Here is a 7,309-nt window from a genome sequence, read left to right as displayed (position 1 = left end):
ACTAAATTGGTTTTGTTTTAAAGATCGAGGGCCAAATTGATTTTTTAAAAAAATTTAAGGACTTGTTTAGTTTTTTTTTAAAATACAAATATTTATTCAAATAAAACCTTAAACTTTAAAAAAAATGGCACTCAAACTTGAAAAACCAATTTAGCCCATCTGCCACGTTACCAGACATGTCACCAGCCACTGTGAACCGCCATGTCAGTACCGTGAAGTGCCACATCAACATCATAGCGGTCAATGATGAAAACGGTTGGTCAAATGGTTACATTGTGTTCTTTTTCTAAGTTTGAAGGCCACATGTGTAAAAACTTTTGGGGGCCACATTAGTTTTTTTAGAAAAGTACAGGATCCTTAGGTACCTGTTACCAAAACATTATAAGATTTTCCATTTTTTCCCTGGGCTGAATTAATTATTTTTTCTTGGATTTTTTAGATAAAAATTGAATCGTTAAATATGTTTATTTGGTAAAATATGTTGGATTTTATAGTTTTAAAAAACCTGACCTCTTTTCTCTAAAAAAAATCTTAAAATTATTGTCATCACTCATTTTATCCGAGTGATGGACATATTATTTTAGTACATAAATCATATTATAAAATCATATAATTCATATATTAGTCCATATTATATATGTTACACATATTATATTTTTTTGGTACAAAAAAATGAATGAAAACGACAACATTTTTAGATATACAATCTTATGGTTTCTTTCCACTGCTTGTCCTCTTCGATCGGGTGAAGAATTTCATACGACAACTGTTTCTATCTCCTTACTCCCTCGTCATCCCTTAAGGGGATTTTGGCAAGAGAATCTGCACATGAGTTTGCTTCTCTCAAGATATGAAATACCTCTTTAACTTCTAAATCTTTCATTATAGCTATACAATAACTCACCCAGTTTTTCTGTTGCAGGTCTTCGATCTCCGATTCATTTCCGTTAATGGCTTCAGTTACTTCCTTAACATCTTATTCCACTTGTAAGTTCTTTAAGCCTAGTTCCTTAGTAATTATAAGGCCTTGTTTAATTCCCCAAATTTTAGCTGTAATATTGTTGCCCTTACCGAAGTTTGTTGTATAATCGTAGATCCAATCCCCTTTGTCATCTCAGAAGAGACCTCCAGCCACTGTTGTGGCTGAAGAACTTCTGCATGGTCCATCGAAGTTTAAGATGTGAAAATCCTATAGTGGTTTGATCCATCTAACCCATCTAGGTTTTCTAGTAAAATCTTCTTTGTTTGTTTTATATGCTTTCTTCAAATCTAGTACTAGATTGCAGCCATATTGAAAAATATGGTTTGGGTTCCTGATTTTATCTTTGAAGGTCTCTTCATTTCTCTCATTCCAAATACCCCATATTGTAGTGGTAAAAATGATATCCCATCGTATTTCTTTTGAGTTTGAGTTTTTCGAACCACTATTCCTTTTGAACCAGCTAACAAAGTCTGTAGCATCAACCAGTTTCATTAATAGTAACGTTCCACTTCTTCCCAATCAGATTTAGTTGTTTTACAATGATGTAATATGTGTTTAATGGATTCCAAGACACCCTGACATTCCCTACAATCTGCTTCTATCATCATATTTTTCCTCATCTAAATTTCATTAGTGTTTAACCTATTGAAGCAGCATAACCATATAAAGAATCCGATTCGCTCAGTAGTATTTATCCTCCAAATCCACCTAAAGTTGCTATTACTTCATTTTTTCTCACTTCTATTCACGATGTTCTTGAAAGTATTTTTAACACATAATTTGCCATCTTTAGTGAAGCCCCATTGAGCCGTGACCCATATTTGAATCAAATTATTCTTCAGAATATGGATTTCTTGAATTTTTTTTAAGGTTTCGATAGAAATCATGTTTCTAACTTCCTGAAGGTCTCATTCCTGATCATAAGATATGTATTGAGCTACCTTCTCAAATTTATCAGAGGTATCGATATTGAAATATTGTTTTCTAAGAGGCTCCTTTCCAAACCACCAATCGTGCCAAAAGCTAACCTGCTCACCCGTGTTAATTTTCCATTTACAACCTTTCTTGATGACGTATCTAGTTTTTAGTATTTCATTCGAAGTAGATGAACTATAGTTCTTAGCTTCGCACTCCATGATGGACACCTGTTTTAGATATTTTTTCTAGAAAAACTTTACACCATATAGAATCAAGTTTAGAATAAAGACGCCAACCATTTTTAGCCAACAATGCCAAATTCATGTCTCGGACTTTTCGAAGGCCCAGACCCCCTTTCTTCTTTTCTTTGCCCACCTTGTTCCAATTCACCAAGTGATTTTGTTTGTAATCTATTTCTCTTCCCCATAAGAAATTCCTATTGAGTCTATCTATCTTATTCCAAACTTCCATGGGGAGAAGAGTCATTTGCATCGTGTGGACTAGAATTGTTTTGACCGTTTGAAGCATAGTACGTTGCCAGTCATATAGAGAACTTTTCCTTTCCAACTGACTAATTTATTCATAACCATTTCTAATAGGTAAATATAGGCATTTGGGTTGTGATTAATGTGAATAATTGGCACTCCCAAGTACGTTCCAAGGTCAGTAGTTAGAGGAATTCCACTTAGAGAGCTCAAGTAATCTGTTGTGTCTTGATTTATATTAGAGGAGATGAACATGTTTGACTTTTGTAGGTTAATTGAAAGACCAGAATCTTTGCTGAATATGTTTAGGCATTCCTTGCTTTGCTAACTTGCATTGCATTAAACTCCATGAATAAAAGGTCATCTGCAAAAAAATTGATGACTAACATTAGTGCCTATTCTAGACAATTTTAAAGCTTTCCAATCAACATTATCAACTTCCTCAAGAATAATGTGAGATAATATTTCCATAACTAAAATGAAAAGATAAGATGATAAGGGATCTCATTGTCTAAGTCCTTAACCAAGAAGGCAACCTTCTGTTCTTTCACCATTCTATAGCACTAGAACTTCGATTTTTTGAATGCAATGCATTATTAATTGGATTATGTCTAGAGTTAAACTGAAATCTTGCATCGACTTTTGTAGAAAGTTCCAATCTATATTATCATATGGCTTTTAAAGGTCTATTTTCATAATAATAGCACTTTTTCTTCCTTTCATCTTCATGGTAGAGTGCACCACTTCTTGAACGATAAAGATGTTATCCGCTGTACATCTTCCTGCTAAAAAGCTATTTTTGAAAGGGCCTATAATTATCTGTAAAATGGGTCTCAACATGTTAACCTAAATATTAGATAAAACTTTGTAAGAGGTATTAAAGAGACTAATTGGACGAAATAAAGTAATCTTATCAACAGCTTTAGTTTTAGGAATAAATAACAAATTAACTTTAAGGATACAACCATAAACTCTATTAGTAATAAGGGAGTTTCGAGCAAACTAAAGTAAAGTATATTTGACTGTTTCCCAATGTTTTTTTGTAGAAAATATGTTTGATGCCATCCAATCCTGGGGTTTTTTAGATTTTTCATCGAGAAAATATCTCTCTTAACCTCTTATATAGTGATATCTTTGGAAATATCAACAGCCTCATTATTGTTGAACTTGAAGAAATTTATCATACTCCCTAACCACTGCCTCACAATCTTTCCTTGCAAAGAGATTTTTGTAGTATTTCATCACATGTTTATGAGATCGACTTTGTTTGTAACCCAATTATTATCGATGTAAAGGACCAAAACTCTATTGTTCCTTCGCCTTATCTTGATAGTAATATGAAAAATATGGTGTTCCTTTCTCGTTTTAAAATCCATCTAAGTCTAGATTTTTGAACCCAAAATATTTATTATTGGTTTAGGACTTCCTGATAATCTTAATTTAACTCACTCTTAAGATCTTGAAGATGTTTCGAATTAAAATAGTTAAGAGAATTCTGATTTCCTTTCAGTCGATTTCTTATAGTTCTTTTGTGTTTGAAGATGTTCTCAAATGAAATATTTTTCCAATTTTTCACATCTTTCCTAGTTTCTTCTATAGCCTCTAATAAAGATACTTTTTTCTAGCTCCAAGCTATGATAAAAATATTTTAAAATTAGAGTGAGATAACCACATAACTTCAAATATGAAAGGTCTCCTTGGTAGTCTGTTTTGGTATTCAAACAGATCAGATGATGATCAGAGTAGCCTCTCATAAGAGTGGTTGTGTGAATATTGGGGAAAAGGTTAATTTCAGCATTGTAAAGTGTCCTGTCTAGTCTCTCTCAAAGAATATTGTTGCCTTGCCTAGATCTAACCCAAGTAAATCTGTTGCCAATTTATCCAACATCAATAAGTTTGCATCTGTCCCAATTCTCTCCAAATTTTACGAATTGATCCATTCAGTTTGAATTGTTTCAAACTCTTTCTTCAAGGGATGCAATATTATTGAAGTCCTCAATAACAATCCAGGGTTTTTCCATATTATTCAAGATATTATATAAATCCTTCTAGCATTCTTATTTCTTTCTTGAGTAAGGTTGGATGTAAACGAAGCTCGAAAACTAATCTTTTCCATTACTTTTCATCTCACACTGAATAGTTTGGTCAGTACTATAACTCACCAAAATATCAACTAGGCTAGATTTCTAGTGTAAAATGAGATCCCCTTTGAAGCCATCAACAAGAACTTTGAAATAATTGTCAAACTTAAGACTTTTTTATATCTTGTTGCCCATACCCGAGTCGGATTTTGTTTTAAGGAGACACAACACATCCTGGTTTTCCTCGTGCACCAAATCAATGTAATTCCTCATGAAATTTGGATTTTCAGCTCCTCTACTGTAACCCCCTAGACTTGGCCTAGTAGTTATGGCCAAATCTAGGCAATCACAAATAAAATAAATATTTTCTTTTTCAAATTAAAATTCACTTCGGTATATAAAATCCATAATTCAGTATGGAGTGGAGTACCCATAAGAAATATTCATATGATAAACATAATAATTTACCATCATCGAAAAAAAATATCGGTAATACAATATACCAATAAAATAGTAAAACAAGTGTCACCAAAATAATTCAAAAGAGGCATGTAGAAATATACAAAAAAAATAAAAAGGGAGAACGGTCGATCCTCTAGATGTCAAATCTGCTAACTACAATAAGATAATATCTTAAAAGTAAAAAAATTAAAAGAGTGAGCTAAAAAGCTCAACGTTCTCTTTTCCGTACATAAAAACATTCATATAAATATTTCAGTTAAAAATTATTTATAAAACATGCTTTTTAAAACACGATTACTACCCTCATCCGAACACCAAAATATGTAGGTTCCCTTGAACCATACACCTACCTGTATGCCCAGAAGGACCTTATGCTGATAGCATAAGAACCTGTGGTAAGGTCTTAGCCCGTACACAAAGTAGAGGTGCTTGCTGTAATGTCTTAGTAGTAATAGACTATGCCTGAAACACTTCCTCCAATCATATGCACCCAATGATATTGAAAACAATAGTTTAGTTTACAAAACATTAAATCATGCCAAAATCGGAGTCAAATACATACATATTGTAACCAAAGATCATTTCAGAAATATATAGAAACCATATATCAAAATTTAAGGCATGCAATAAATAAATGTCATGCAGTATGAATATTAAATATCATCAGAATTTTAAAATAGTTCAGACAGATAGTTTAAAATGATACATTAAATCCAATAGGAACACACATGAACTAGTCTAATACGATAGCCTACTGACAAGTCTTCCTATCAAGTTTGACAACAGTGCTAGATCCTACAAATGAAAAAGCTACGTTACAAGTCTAGTAATAAATAACAAACGCTAAATCGGGGTTTTTAGATCATAATTCTAAATAAAAACATAAAAATATAATCCCAGATCAAATTCATAATCAAATTCTAAATAAAAACGTAAAAATGCTAAAAATACTAAACATTTTTAGATTAACGAGCTCAAATCGGGGTTTTTGGATTATAATTTAACAAAATGGACCACAAAATCAGACTCAAGACATCAAAAAACGTCAAGAGGAAGGCTTTTATAAAAATTCAATGATGGTTAAAGTCAACAACGGTAGTCAAACACAGCGTGGTCAAATAGTGGAGACTAGGCGCGACGCGGTGCTACTCAACTTGGGTTGGTTCAGAAATTAGTCCGGTTCAGGAAATGAGTTTTGGTCAGTTTGGATATAGATACTGATCGGGCAGGTCAGCGGGTCAGGTTGACCAGCTTCTAGGAGACTTCTAGAGCATGAACAACTACACACGTTGGAGGCACATAGAGGCGCGTGTGGAGGCTAAGGTAACATAAAAAATTTGTAAAATTAATTAAAAATTATTTTCAAGCTAATGGGGTCACTTACCAAGCTCGATTCACGACGGTGAACAATAGAGAGCCCGATTATGCTTCACCAAAAGCTTAAAAACTCTTACCCCTCTCACACTAGCGACGAAGGTTACAAAACCAGTACTGGTGGCCGTAGGATGTTGAGAGGAACACAATAGTAGAGGCGGTGTAAAAAATGGAGCGACAGTCGACGACGAAACAAAGTTTGAACATGGCTTGGAAAAGAAAGATAAAAGAGGAAAGAGATAAAAGAAAATGAAAATAAAAAGGGGTGGTGTTTCCAAAAAGGGTTTAGTCCAAATTTTATGGGACCTAATTTTAGAAAATGGAAAAATTATGCCATAGACTCACTAGTTGAACCCTCATCATTATCCCTCTTCTCGGGTATCTCATGTGGCAATTCCAGTTCTGCTTGCACATTCATGGGGTTAGAATTATCAGTCTTCCTTCCCCAAACTTACTTTGTTGATTAATTTGGGTACCACTCCTTAGAATGAGTTCACTAATTGCGTCTTCTCATGAGGTTTAGTGACTTCAGTGTCACTTGGCGGTCGACCTATCTGACATTCTTGTAATGCCGCAACAATTTAACCAACCTGACCCTCCAGTTATCTTAAAGATGCGCTATGGCTTTGCAAATATGTTCCTTGATTCTTCATATTTGTAGAATGCTCTTACAGCATAGTCATCGTGCTTGCTATAAATTCTTGCATAGTAGCCTCCAAAAAACTTGTGTTCGATGAAGACACTACCCTCTTGTTAGAATTATGCCATGGCATATTCATTTGAAAAGCTAGGGGCTTATTTACAATTTACTATTGCCGAGTGTGATGACTAGCATTAGTGGCTCCTTGATTTCCCTGCGAAAAATTAAGATTTTGTCGCCATTCTGAGTTGTAGGTGTTGGAATAAGGGTTGTTGTTGTTTATTCGGTTGAAATTCTCCATATAGTTGATGGAATCTTGATTTCCTGGGCATTCACTCTCATGGTGATTGCTACGGCATAATATGCA

Source organism: Hibiscus syriacus, unplaced genomic scaffold, assembly GCF_006381635.1.
Source record: "Hibiscus syriacus cultivar Baekdansim isolate YM2019G1 unplaced genomic scaffold, ASM638163v2 tig00002237_pilon, whole genome shotgun sequence".
In the NCBI taxonomy this organism is placed as follows: domain Eukaryota; kingdom Viridiplantae; phylum Streptophyta; class Magnoliopsida; order Malvales; family Malvaceae; genus Hibiscus; species Hibiscus syriacus.
The sequence above is the reverse complement of the archived record's forward strand: the minus strand, read 5'-3'. Positions refer to the sequence as shown.